Below are 15,332 nucleotides of genomic sequence, written 5' to 3'. Positions count from 1 at the left end.
AGATGAGACTGTGGTCTGAGATTTCACTAGCTGATCGTGTTTTTTGGTAACATAATTTATAAGATAAAATAATATTATATCATTTGAAAACTCTCCCTGAAAGCAGTTTTACATACTAGGATTTTGGAATTGAAACTTACACATAAACTGATGAATCTGAAAGTAAGAGAAATAATCAAGACTGATGTATTTCTAGGATTTAAGTGCTTAATTTTTACCTTGATAACCAGAATATGGAAATAATAAGCTATGGTGATATTGCAACGGGAAAACAATGTTTTCAAATCTGAATGTTTCTGAAAAGGAAAATGGTTTTGTTAATGTTTAAATACCAATCTTTCTTACTTGTGACAATATCGCACTTTTAAATGTCATTGTTTCATGCAGGAATAAACTGTGAATCTGAGCTAGCTCTGATCTTACCACATAAGGAATAACACACTACAAAGCAGCTGGTTGCTACACTGTCTGCATCTTGCAGGAAAAGCGGTCACGTCATGTTAACCTGCTCTTCTTATCAATGTGGTTACTGACTTGGAATATGATTTTTTGGTACAAATTACGTTGAGCTTTCAGCGTTCAATCAGCTTACAAGGAACTCCTCAGGGAGTCAATACTTAAAGGCTCTTTTTTGGTGAGGATTTTAAGAGATTTTTAGGATTTTGAGTTCCCAAATCTGTTGTCTTCCTGAAGAACTGTTAGGTTGATATTGGCAGGCCCAGTATAGAGCTTAATAAATGTACCTCAGAGTATGTCTTTAGTGCATCTTAAGCCCATGAACTTGCTATCACATGCCCAGTTTTTAACAAAAACATAAGCATAGGCTTTATTTTGGAGTCCTAATACAGAAGCTGGCATTTATGACCAGGTTTATTTATAATTTTTCTTGTTTGGGGAAAGATAGAAAGCTGTCAACTGGGCAGCACTGAGTTAGCCAGTCAATAGCCAGTTCATCCTACTGCATTTATAGAAAACTGCCTCTGTGGGACCTCTTCTCTGAATGGATGTTCTGCACCTCAGAAGAAGGCTGAAAGCCCTAAGGCCACCCCCAGCTGCCCAGAGGGAGAGCTGTGTTGTGCCTCTGAGTGACAGCTCACGCCTGCACATACAGGTGAGAATTATTAAGCACCTCACCTCGCTGACCTGCTCTTTGAAATATGATTGTTGTCTAAATAACTACCTACTCTGGATTTAAAAAACAAAACAACAAGCAACCACAACAAAACAAAAAACCTCTAGCTCTTGTGCTTATCAAAGACCTTTAAACCTTTTAGTCACCTGAGCTGCTAAGCAGTCTGAATAGCAGAAATTAGGTAATAGCTCTGTTTTTCATTATTTTGAGTCCATGCAGCTAAAAATATGCAAGTGTTGTCTCCTAGTATGTGTGTAGATTTGCTAACAGCCTGCAGTCTCCAAGTGAAGGTAGGCGGACCCAACTAGTAACAAGAGAAGGTACCAAACGCTGTACAGTCAAGCAATATGATATGGCAGGCTAGTAACAAGCATTCTATGGATGTTACCCACTCTGTAACAAGAAGAATTCAAACACTGAACAAATTCTTAATTCCATGTTTCATTACACCATTGTGTACCTTTTCTTCTATGGAAATCCTGCCTTGTTTGATGAGTGGGATGCTCTCCCCTGAGCAGCCTCACTCTTGGTCACCCAGAGGATGGGTCATCACTTGAGTTCTGTGCCAGAGCATCACAAGCACAAGCTCACAAGCGTGTTTTTCTGCCCTGGGCCTCATTGCCCCTTGGCTCTTTTGACCTGTGCGTCATGCTGCATCCATATCCACGTGTGCCTCAGGGCTGTAATGTGTTCATGTTGCCAATGAATCTTGAAGGTCCTCAGAAGTAAAGGCTGAGTGATAGACTCTGGCTTCAACAGATTCTTAGTTTCGCAGGGGTTTATGGACTGAAATAACCATTTTGGAATACTTGCATATCTGCTAATAATATCAGCTAATAACAAATGCAATTTATTCTATGAACCAGGTGGCTATTTCTGCATTCGAAATTAATCACAGTGAAGTATTTTAGATATAAGATTTGTGAGGTACATTGCCTCCATAAGTGCAGGTAAGCTGAAAAACATGCTACTAGAGCTCTGACAGTTGTACAGGCAAATGAACCAATCTCTGAGAACAACCTTACGAAATGTTTCTCAAGGTGCTTTCATCACTGTCACGGAATTAAATCACACATGTACCCCTGCATCCTGCCCCTAAGTTCTTCTGTATTGAATGAGCAAGGGCAGAACAAGACACATCAGTTACTAACAAGGGTTAAATTAAATACAGGCATAACATTACAAGGGCACAGCATACATTTTTGCTACAGTTTTTACTGATTTCCCAGACTCAGTGCGGCTATTTGAGAAGTGTGGTAATTAACTAGTTTTATTTTAGTTTATTTTGAAAATATTAACATCCTCAGTGGTTATTTTGTTTTCTATTTTCGAAGCAAAAAAAACCTTCAAATTAATTCAGTATGAGAAAAAAAATCATTGCAAATGTTGAAGCTCGTTATCAAGTGCAAAAGTATTTGTGTCAATATTGGAGACAACAACTCTTTGTTAATTCTGCCTTCTGAATATGTACTAAATGCAAAACATTTGTATGGAGGTTATTCATGTTCTACTGATTTTTTTTTAGGTAACTTTAAATTTGTATGCTATATTTAAGAACAAATAACATATTTAGGAATTCAATACATTTAAGATATATATTTAAGAAAGAAAATAGTTAACTTTTATATGTCTATTGCTCTTATTTTCATAGTAATGCTAAGAGACTGCAAGCCAAAATCTATTGTGACAGGAGCTGTTCAAAGACCTCAGCTTAAATGCTTTTGTTTAAGGAAAAAAAAAAAAAGAATTTATGTGTCATGCATATTTGCATATCTCACTGGTATTATAAGAAAAGGAATACAGTGCTTCTCAGATCCAGGCACAGGATCTGTTTGCTAGGCTAAAGAACAAGAAGGAAGATCTGGGATTGTTAGTTTCACACATGACCCATCTCCAGGCCCCTCCGTGGTCTCAGCTCAGTTTTCACAAATAATCAAAGTAGGCAGAAATGAAACGTATTATACATTTTAACCTTTGTATGATAAAATTGTACTTAAGGATGGCTGAAAATAATTACAAGCCTGTCCTGTGCTGGTTTTGATGCAGAGTAAGACAGTAAAAAAGAACAATAAAAATCTGCTGTAATTTGCTTGCAGGACTTATGTCAATTCAAATCATTTTTGAAGGATATTACTATGATCTCTGGCTAAGTGAATTTCTAGATTTCATAAATTGGCCATGCTGGGAAGGAGATAAACTGTGGAACTGGATCTTTCTGATACTGTTTTCCGTCCCACTGTTTCTTTTAATGTTTCTTTTCCTATACTACTGAAATAAAATTTCTCCTGCTATTTGGCAAGAATATTGAATAAAGATAAAAGCAGCCACGCTTATTGTTATATTTTCCCAGGTCTGCTACATTAGGAAGAGAGTGAGATGGAAGAAGACCCAGCCTATTTTTCCAGACTGTTACACAGAGCAGTGCACTGCAGCAGCATGTATAGTGTCCACAAAATCCTCTCATCATTTTAATTTACAGAGGTTTCCTGCACTGCAAGAGTAAGTCTTTAAGATAAGATTTTATACTGTACGTTGTCTGAGAACTGTAATAACATTACTCTGTGTAGTATGAAATACAGGACAGCATTATTAGCAACAGTTATAAAAATAGCTAACTATAGGTTTTTACATATGGTTTCAGGTAAGGTACAGAACATGAGAACTGTGATAGACTATACAGGATGCTGGTGGAGAGAATGTCACTTGCTGTTCTTTGTGTAGTGAAACAACCATTCTTATTCAGTATTCTAATCTCTGATGTCCTGTGATACATTTGGAACTTGGCATTGGTATGATAACCTCTGAAACCATTAGTTAGTTGGGATGTTTATTTATTTTTTTTCTTGTTTCTTTTAATTTATGTGTGTCTCTCTCTCTCATTTATTCATGTATAAAAAGTATACAAGCACCATGATAATGGAAACATCATGTAAGTCTGTGTTTATCAGGACTTGGGATAGGGTTGATTCCTCTCCATATAGCAGAAATAAGAACGTCTATAGAGGATAGGAGTTAAATGTGAGACTCATAAGCACAGAAGAATTGTATCTCTAGTCCCATCAACATGGTTGTGGGATAAATCACCCGCCCACTAGAAAACACAGACACAGAACATTATTTGGTGGAGTGATGACTCAAGAAGTTGGCGGCAGCTAATGGTGCAGAAAGTGGTTGTTGTTTTCAACCTGCTCCTTCACACCTACAAATGCAGGACTAGCGGCACATAGAGCAGCAGGAAGAGTCATAAGCACTGCAGTCAAGCATTCTGCATGTTGCTTCTGTTCCCAGAAATGATGGACAGAATTTAGCCACTGATTCTAAAAGCCTATTTTTGGTAACTTTTTGTCCCATATGCTTTACTTCTGTCACTACAGAGCACTCATGCAAATTTATGTATGGAGTCTGCTGTTACAAAGGTACAATTTATTGGCCTGCATTAATTTTACTACAGTAGATTGTGACAGACAGAAATTACCATGGTAAAGACATCTTAATTTACACAAAGGAGACCTCTTCTTTTATTCCTAACTAGCATTGCAGTTCTTGTAGAGCTTATTATTATTATCTGTTCTTGATTGAACATCTGTCACTTCTTTTAGTTTTGGTGCTATTCTAGCTAACCATATTTTTAGAATAATGGAGGAATTTTCTGTCCCAATTCTGAAGCAGTTCATGTTGGAAAATATAATCTTGATTGGCAAGAAAATTGTTGATGTGATTAAAATTTTTTCCAGCCCAGCTTCATATCAGTACATTACCATAACTGCTAAGCTCCTTCTTGGTCATCTTGTAGACACTAGCTGCTTTCAAAAATCTTAATTTAATATATTCACTTCCCCCTAGTCACAGTGCATATACTCAAGATTCCTTCGTTTATTATCTATCAGATGTTTCAATTCAATCAATGCCAATAGATCCCTTCCTTCTGTTAGAAAACATTCCATTCGTTTAGTGTCTTGTCAGATGTTACTCTATGGCTGCTTTTGAGTAAGCTTTTAATTCCTTTAATTTATACTTTCTTTTGTCTTCTTGAATGGGTGGATATTACAGAGTGTGCTTTTTTATATACTTCTAGATTTGAAGATGCTTCTACATTTTAGTTTATATATGATTTTCATTCTATCATTGATTTTTGGCTGGGTGGGTTGGGAGGAACAAGAGGACGAGTAGATTACTTTTCTAGCCAGAAACACGTCTAAGTCAATGGCTAGGTGGATGAAATTCAAGAAAAACTGTTGAAGATCTAAAACGACTCCTGGTGTTTCAATAGATGGCACTCTGCTCTAAGGAGGAATGGAGTCGCTGTACATTTGTGGTGCTAGCTAGAGATTAAGTATAAAGAGGTAAGCTTAAAATTGAAGTGAGGGTTATGATGTCTTTAGATCATGAGGTATCCCATGACACATATCACAAGAATAACAGCATCTTTGTGAAACTCCACTTTGGTTAATTATTTGTCTAACTTGAATTCCTTCTGCCATTTCAGTCTCAAAGAGCATTCTTCATTTTCAACCAAAACTTGTTTCACACAGCATTTTAATTAAAGGCTTACTGCATTTCAGGAGTGGATGGATTAACATAAATGAGTATATGATTTTCCAGGCCAAAAAAATAAGAGTAATAATGCCTGTTACTATGTGAGTATTGATACCTATTCTAAGTAAGTAGTGTCTCTCTAATGACCTAATGCTTAATAGGTTCATGACAGTGTTTCAAGTTCTACTGCAAAGACTGCTGTGCACACAGAATCATAGAATCACAGAATGATAGAATCCTTAGAGTTGGAAGGGACATCTGAGGGCCATCTAGTCCAACTTCCCTGCAATGAACAGGGACACAACATCTAGATCAGGTTCCCCAGAGCCTTATCCAGTCTCACTTTGAAAGTTTCAAAGGCGACTTTCATCACTTACAGCAACCACATCTCTGGGCAACTTGTTCCAGTGCCTTACTATCTTCACTATAAAAGATTTTTTCCTTTGATCTAACCTAAATTTATCCTCTCTGAGCTTGAAACCACTTCCCCTTGTTCTGTTACCACAGACCCTGCTAAAGAGTCTGTCCCCTTCTTTCCTGTAGCTCCCCTTTAGATACTGAAAGGCTACTTTCAAGTCTTCCTGGAGCCTTCTTTTCTCCAGGCTGAACAGCCCCAGCTATCTCAGCCTGTCCTCATAAGAGAGGTGTTTCATTCCATAGAACATTTTTGTGGTCCTTCCTTGGATGCACTCCAACAAATCTATGTCTCTTCTGTACTGAGTACTCCAGGTGAGATCTCACCAACACAGAGTAGAAGGGCAAGATCACCTCCCTTGCCCTGCTGGCCACGCTTCTTTGGATGCAGCCCAAGATACGGTTGGCTTTCTTGGCTGTGAGGGCACATTGCTGCCTCATGTCCAGCCTTGCATTTGGATTTGTTGAATCTCATGAGGTTCACCTGGGCCCACTGCTCAACTGTCTAGGTTCCCCTGGATACCATCCCAACCTTCTGGTGTGTTGATCACACCACACAGCTTGGTGTCATCAGCAAACTTGCTGAGGGTGCCCTCAATCCCACTATCGGTGTCACTGATGTAGATATTAAAGAGCATTGGCCTCAGCACCAACCCCAGGGGGACACCACTTGTCACCAGTCTCCATCCAGATGTTGAGCCACTGACTACCACTCTCTGGACTTGATCATATATGGATTGTATGGATTGAAAAGGCATGGTGCTGCCTTTCAAACTTAATTGCAGTTATTAACATAATGCTTGTACATGAAGATAATGCTCATGTCATGAAGACTATTCACATTTAGCTGGCAGTCTTTGAATCACTAGCACTTTGAATGTAAACATTTGAAATCAGGCCAGGGAAGTGAAAATGCTGGTGATGGCCCTTCTCCAAGATAAGCTCTATGACTGGGAACTGCCAAAAGAGATGCTGCTGAAGGAATGTGATCAAATGAAAACCTTAAAGAGCATTGGGTGCCAAGAGCATGGCTCTCTTAGGGTTCCAGGTTCAGGGGGTTAGGAAACCTTCATATTACTTGATACGTGTTTGTATGAAGTAGAGACTGAGTTTACTGTGAATACCCAGAAATTATACTGCTTGCATGTTTGCAACTAAATACTGGCTCCATCTACATAACCTCTTTTCATAAGGAAATCATTTATTTATACAAATACAGAATCCTATTGTGTGTATCTCAGCATGTGATGCCAGGGTGGCAGTAACCAGTCTAATCACATCCACCAATAAGAAGGAAATTCTAATTAACTGCAAAACGTAGCAGCATTATGAAACCAGACAAATTAGAAGCCTGGAGGGACTCCAGCTGCTAGAAAGCTGAATTTCCATCTCTAAGAATAATGGATTATTTTTTGATCTCTAACTAGATGTTATCAGTGTAGGTAAAGTGAAAACATAGGTTATTAAGGGAAAAGATTTGAGAAGTGAGTGATTTGCAAGGACTAATACCTGAACACTAGAGAAGCTGATGAAGGCCTGATGAGTTCAGTGCCATAAAATCATGCATAGGCAGAGCATTTCTTGCACGAAGCCAAGAGTTGCAGAGATGTGTCTTGAAGGAGCTGAGGTTTCCAGGGAATCAAAATCAGAATTGCTCAACATCTAAAGCTGAGCAAGGGCACAGCACAGGCTGAAGGAATGTGTTAGGTAGAAACATACCAGAAAAATCATGGTACAGTACATACATTGATGAATGCATGAAGTATTGAAGGAAAATTGTTTAGTACTTGGGGACCAGAGCAAAAAAAAAGAAAAAAAAGAAGAAAAGTACTTTCTCCATGTTCCAGTAGCACAATATTGATACACTGCCAACAGATATATATTACTGCCTAGCAGTGACACATATGGTGGATGATACCTCTAGGCACACTGTAAATATGTGATTAGATCACAGCTGAGGAAGTTATTGCTGAGCAAATTCAATTATAGAGGATGCTAATAAGAGAGTCAAGGACTATGCTGTAGATGTAGTGGTTGCTCAAGAATATCACCACTAGACGGTACAAAGAGCAAGAAAAACTTTCAAAATAGATTCACCAGCATGCTAATACCTTCACTTGTGATACTTCAAACAAACCAACAAAGCATGAACAAAGCAGACTAAGATAGGCCATAAAAAATACTTCTAAAAATGGACAGCTTTCAACAATGATGCTAGAGAAGGCTGTAGTGAGTGATGACTAATGTGAGCAAGAAGTGATTTTGTTTAGAGTGGTCAATGAATACATATGGCAAATTGAAGAGCTGACGTCAGCTGCCATGGATAAAGTTGATCTCTCATGTCTGCAAAGATGCAGAGCCCTCTACTGACTGTATGGATACTCACTTGACATGGAATAGTGTAAAGCATGCTAATATTACCATGATCTTCAACAGAAGAATAATATACAATTTTTTTATAGAAATCCCACTATTATCCTTAGGAAGGTCAAAACTGAGGTGAGAGCTACTTATTCCTATCAACTGACCAGTGTTGAGATTGATGGGAAAAGATACAGGATGTATAACAAGGAGAAAGAATGTAAAATGGTACAATTAGGGTTACAACTGAATAGGAAAAAAAAATCCTTTTTACAAACAAGTTTCAAGATCCATACAATTGAAAATGGTGCAATAAAGTGAGTGTAACTTTTATTGCAGCATCTTTAAAGTAGCTTTCCTAGTGAAGAGCTAATAGATATGCAGCCTTTGCACATAGTTACTCAGCAGATAGCACATGAAAAGTTTCCCATAATCTCTTCATCTGGAAAAAAGAAAAATGAGAAAAAGAAAAAAAGAAAAAAAAAAAAAGCACAAGAGAGTTATTCCAGTGTATCTCTGCAAAAGTTCTTTCAGTATGCAAGTGTTGGGACCCAGTGGCCCAATTTCCATGTGATTTTGCCATCAGATTACTTCCTTAAATTATAAAATTTAGTTCTCTCCCTATGGAGCTGGAAGATGTTGCATTCTGCTCCTATTGCATACAGTATTACAGCTATTAGGGAAAGTTTCAATTTCACTTTTTACCTGCGGGCAACTATCACAGTTCCAGCCAGTCTGCCTTCTTTCCATAATCCCTCCCAGATGACCCACTATATCATTTGAGCTCTCTATTATGCTATCTATTATAGATCACAAAAAATGTTGCTTCTGTATGAAATTTGTAACATCTATGTTCTCTGATATATCCTTATATGAAAGTGCTATTGTATCATCTCTGGGCATGTTACTAGAACAGATGGCTAACCAAGAACGTAAACAACTCTTCAGTGTGTTTGGAGAGCATGCTCTTGGAAGTCGAGGACAGACACTGGAGTTAGACAGACACTGATTCAGAGTTCAGGATTTCCAAGGAAGTGGAAAATGCAGTTCTGGGACAGATCCGAGTCCTCAAAAATAAAATAAAATAAAAATAACTCCTCATTAAAACAACAACAGTGAAGGAGTAACGGCAGTTGTTTTTGTAAGTATTGCTTTCTTTAGGTATGGAGAAGGATTTTTATTTTTTTTTTTGTGAAGTGCATAATAAGATGAATAGATGTAGGCATCAGCTTTATTTATTGCTTTGACTTTGAGAAAACTGCTGGATTCTCTTTTTTCCTTCCATAGGATTATGCTGATATTAGACAGCAAAGGTATACAGAGCTTTGGCAGGTGCTTATTAATAGATGTTATAAATCCAGAGATAAAACTTCACGAAGCAATTTGAGGGAAAGATTGAAAGGTGGCTGATGTTGTGCCAACACTAGTTTGAAATACTGGAAGTAGTACTTTTGGTCTTGCAGCTCCATAGTCATAATATATAACTCTATGATTCTTCTGACCTATTCTCTTTATTCACCAAGCACTGTATCCTCCATATGCTCTGCACCTTTTCAAATAATTAAACTGTCCTTATTGTTTAATCATATGTTGCTTTTTTCCACCTCATCAGTCTCCACAATTCAGTCATAACTCACTCCCTGCAGAGGCTGTTCATTCTAACAGACTGGAAGAGCAAACAAAAGTCTGTTGCCAAACTCATCAACTACTTAATCAACTCTTTGTTTGTAAATGGTGAACACAGGGTGATAGTTTTCTTTGGAGTGAGCACAAAAACATCTCTGCATGTCAGTCAGTATTTGTGTATTTGTGCAGCCTACTCTCCTTGGAATTGCACTGAAGAGTTTTGGAGTTTATCCATCTGATTTGTAAATCTCTTTTAACTATTTCATTGCCCTGGTACTGTTTTTCCACTCCAGGTCCTTATCCTGTTTTGTCCCTTTGTCCTCCATGTACATGATTCCTTAATCCTTGTTCATTCAGTTCATCTTCATTTTATCTTGCAGCCTTGCTTCTTGCCAGAGCTATTTCCCTACTCCACCTACTACAGGTAAGGATCAGTGATTCCCTGTCACCTTATACTACTAACCTTAGTCCCATTGTTCATCCTCTACTTTAAAATTTCCCTCTCTCTATCAAACACGCCTTCTCCAGTTTCTCTCCCATTTCTGTACTAGATTCTAGACCTTCCATCCTCTTCTCACAGCTATGATCTTGATGTCCAACTACCTCCTCACTAGGTCAATGCTACCTTCACAGCTTCCCTGTCTCTTCCCCTAGTCTGGGCCTCCAGACTCCTTTTCTGACTTCTCTTCCTTGTCCTTATGGCACTTAAAGATGGAAAGTTGCATTTCTTTCTTCGTTGGCTACCTGGCATATGAGAGTATGAGAGGTGGGCTCCAGTACTCAGCCCCATAGAGAGTAACTGTAGACAGGCCTTGCAGGTAGAGCTCAGGTTTGCCTGTCCTTCAGCTCTAGGCAGAACGTGCTACTCCAATCTGCAGGACACCTTCATGCTTTGCTAGAGCAGCATGAGGGACTCTGACACAATGAGAATAAACATTTTCAGGCAAGCTTCCTACTATCCATATTCACAATAAAAAAACATTTTTGATAACATAGCTAGTTAAGAATCTATTCTGGTAGTTTCTTCATTCTTGGGCTCAAACATTAAACTAAGCAAGCCAAACATGAAAGTGTGCTTTGTGCTCCTTTGTAAGTGAAGGTTCTACTTACAGATCTAAAGATGTGAAAGTCTTTATACACATCAGATGGGATTTAAAACTATTCACAGACCACCAGCATTTAGTATTGTCACCCAGACAGTTTATTCTTGAATCTCCTTTGTCCCCCTCATTGCTGTTATCAGGTGTGTATGTAGGTTCTCTGCTCAGCCATCTCAGCTGTTTGTCTGATGTAGACAGATATTTCAGAGTTGTGACAGTGGTGGAGAGAATCAGACAGCAGTTTGTATATTGGACACCTCTGGTCTGAAGGAAGGTGTTAAATGTATTTTCTCTATATATGGAATTATATTGCACTAATTACAGTATGCATTTTTAATGACGTATATGTACACATAGATTGCAGTTTTAGCTGGAGTTCCTACTACTGAATGATATTTGGACAGTCTTAGGGATTGCAATAATTGTCTGGTAACACTTTCTATCAGTTTAAGGAGTACCTAGGGTTCCTCTTTTGTTCCCTTTCATTATCATGAAGTCTTGGAAGATTATTAGATCATTGGGAAAAAAAATGTATGCTTATGTTGAGACATTCTCTTTCATTGCTCTATAGCCATAACACAGGCAGCATTTGGAAATTCCACAGTCTAGATAGGAAATAACTGTCACTGTGAAAATTGCTTCAGCTTCAAGGAGTTTAGCAGAGCATGGATTGTCGATTAAGGTTCTTGCCAAGACTATACCAGCAAAATTCGATAACATCCAATGCTAGCCCCATGAAACCTGATTCACTCTCTGGATAAATGGTTGTTAGTACTGGAAACCCCAAGCATCTAATTTTGAAACCTTTTTCTGCTGAAATGAAGGGTAAAAAGTTGCAGCTGAGTGGTTTTTTTTTTTTAATTATTATTTCTGACAACTTAGTATTGTGCATTGAAGTCACTTCCTGTCAAACACAGGTTGCATCTCTTGATCACACAGCCAAGAAAACTGCTTAAAAATCCAGACTTACAGGTTTTCATGAAAACTCTCCATTCTAACTGCTGAGCTAACTGACATTTACAGAGCCTGGCAAAATTTTGCTACCACTAACAGACACACACTTTTCAATAGCAATCTTCATAGAATTTGCAAAGAAATCTGTGACTCTTTTTACACTTTCTAGTTCAACAGATAGAAAGGGTAAATAAATTTGGTTCTGTGAGCACCAAAATGTTAAGTTCAGAAATAAGCCCCATTATTTTGTTTAATTGATAAATGCGACTGATTATTATAGGATTTGTATTAGGTCTTGACACTTAGAATCACAGCATCATTTAGGTCGGAAAAGACCCTTAAGATCATTGAGTCCAACCATCATGTAACACTACAAAGTCCACCACTAAACCATGTCCCCAGGTGCCACATCCACAAGTCTCTTAAACATCTGCAGGGCTGGCAATTCCACCACTTCCCTGGGCAGCCCATTCCAATGCCTGAGCACTCTTTCTATGAAGGAATTCTTCCTGATATCTCACGTAAACTTCTTCCCTTACTGCAACCTCCTTTCAGAGTTATGGAGTGATGAGGTCTCTTTTCAAACTCCTTTCCTCCAGATAAAACAACCCCAGTTTCCTCACATTCCAGTCCTCACATCTCATTTTCTAGTTCCTTCACCAGCTTTGTTGCTCCTCCCTCCACGTGTTCTAACAGTTCAGTGTCCCTCTGGTAGTGAGGGGCCCCAAACTGAACACAGTATTTGAGGTGTGTTCTCAACGGTTTTGAGTACAGAGGGACAATCACTTTCCTAGTCCTGCTGCAACTCTCTTCCTATTGCAGCCCAGGATGCATTGGCCTTCTTGACCACTTGGGCACACTGCTGGCTCAAATTTAACTGGCTGAAGACCAGCATGCACAGGGCTATACTTGTCAGAATGGTGTTGATAAGCTATTAGAAAACAGCTTCACGGATGAGTGATTTTAGCTACAGGTATCCTGTGACTAAAATCTGTTTGCACTGTTTCCAGAAAACATAACTTTGTCAGTACTCTGATCCATGGCTGGCATTTTTAAGGTAGAAGGTTGACATATATAATCTAAGCATCTTAATGTGCATGTATGCCATGTTAGATTTTGGAAGCAAATAAGAATATGCTTCATTCTGTGGAGTCTTTAGTGCAATTTAATGTATACTTAATTCACATAGAATAATTGCAAACCTTGCTACAATCTGATTTTATGGCACTGAGTAAAGGAAAATATAACTATTTCTGATTCAGTATCTCAGATCATGATTGACTGCTTACATACTACATGAGTCAGAAAACTCAATAAGACCTCATTAAAACAATAAAGCCACTTTAAGAGTTTTGTGTATGGCTGCAACTAGTCTGTAATTTATTTTAATGCCCAATGAGCAAGGAACATCTTGGAGATAACAGAGGGAAATGAGATAACATATATACCTAAAAGTAGTAATGCAGCCCCTTTGCTCAACCAATGTTTTATATACCACTTAGCTGGAGTAAGATTTGGATGCTCTTTACTGCTGTAATGAAAACTGTCTGCTACACAGCGTTAACTTACTGGTTTTGGCACTGAAGAAGCAACTGAGATTTTCCCAGTACCAGAGGTACCACACATCCTACTCTGATTTCTTTATAAAATACTAGTGAACAAAAGACCTTCCTGAACCACTGGGAAGAAGATACTCTACAATACAATAAATATGAAATAAAGAGAACATAACAGCTGATAAAGCCACTGTCCTAGTCAGATGTTATCAAAGGTAACCCCTCAGTCACTGATTTCAGTGTCTATTTTGTCAACACTGAGATACATTTCAAAACTGCCCCCTAATCCTGAAAATGTCTATTATGACAGTATGCAGAGCACAAATCATCTCATAGTTGTCATTGACTTGGATGGGAAAATCGAGTTTCTCTTTATGAAAAAGATTAATAAAGTTGTAGGTTTCTCTAGGCCCATTATGATAATCCATGATTTCTTTGTATTCTGAGAGAATTTAAGAAGCATTTTTTGCATGGAGCCAGTTGAGGTAGTCTTATCTATTAGGAAGCACTCACAAGTCTTGATTTAAAGACTTATGTGACAGTGAACCTATCATATCCTAAAGTGTTCCACAGTTAGCACAGTTAGTTACCTGAGATATTAGTTCTCTCTCTTTTTTTGTAATTTCAGCTTTTAGTCAATGGATTTTATTAGGAGTTTACTGTTAAACTACCCTTTCTGCCCAGAAATTGTAATTAGTCAAACTGAACTTAGACACAGTAAGGCTTTATTTAAGCATTTGATTTATGTGTCAGAGAGGAAAAAGGGATAGATTTTTTTGGAGGGGGGGTGGGGGGGGGGGAGGGGAGAGGGGAGAGGGGAGGCATGTACATAATCCTGTTGTACATGGTCCTGAAGACATCCTTGAGGAGCCAGGAATTCTGGAGCAAGCAGGCATGGAATATCAGTGCCCTTGGCACAGACAGGGAGAGCAGTGGCACACATACAGCCCTGGCAATCCCACAGAGACATCATGACTGCAGATCCCATGATGACAGTTTCCAGAAATTCAGAATTTAGTCCCCTTAAAATGTGTCTTCTAGACAGCTTGCAGTCCTTGCTCTCTGCCCCTAAGCTATAAGTATGCTTTGTGATCACGGAGAGCCTTACTTTCTCAGGTCTCATCAAATGCCTTCTGTTGTTTGGTTGTTTCTCTCTTGCTTAGCTACTGCTGCAGCTTTTCTTTGGCATGCTCTGAGGAGTCTTTCTCATAGCTTGCAGTGTGTTTTTTCAATGATTTGTTCACACTTTTGCATCTTCTATTTTCATCCTGTTCTGCTATTTTCAAGGCCTTTGTTGCTATCCCACATTACAGTCCACAATAGATGTCTGGTACCAACCACCAGTTCAAAGAACAGGTTCTCACAACAGGCTGATAACCAACCTAACAGGTCAGGATTGAGGCCTTGAGAAGTTAGAATTAAGCCTGCTAGCCATGGCAATGCTCTTCTTAATTATTCTCATTTATTCTGTTGCATGGCAGTAAAGGAATTAGCTCTCCCATGCTCAATGGAGGGTCCCAAATCCTACATAATCTTGACTTCAGTTGTGCTGAGAGGTGTTCAAATAAGGGTGACATATTATACAATCACAGAGTCATTAAGGCTGAAAAAGGCCACTAAGATCATGCAGTCCAATCATTGACCCATCATCAC

At 38.5% G+C, this 15,332-nt stretch overlaps 1 protein-coding gene across 1 annotated transcript in view; it reads right to left on the bottom strand.

Annotated features, from left to right (window-relative positions):
* Window positions 1-15,332, bottom strand: part of RBM12B (RNA binding motif protein 12B) — a 1,112,412-nt gene that overhangs the window by 30,775 nt on the left and 1,066,305 nt on the right. The window lies entirely within an intron of this gene.

The sequence above is a fragment of the Lagopus muta genome, chromosome 3 (genome assembly GCF_023343835.1).
Source record: "Lagopus muta isolate bLagMut1 chromosome 3, bLagMut1 primary, whole genome shotgun sequence".
Classification (NCBI taxonomy): domain Eukaryota; kingdom Metazoa; phylum Chordata; class Aves; order Galliformes; family Phasianidae; genus Lagopus; species Lagopus muta.
Note: the sequence above shows the minus strand (reverse complement) of the source record. Positions and strands in the feature narration are given on the sequence as shown.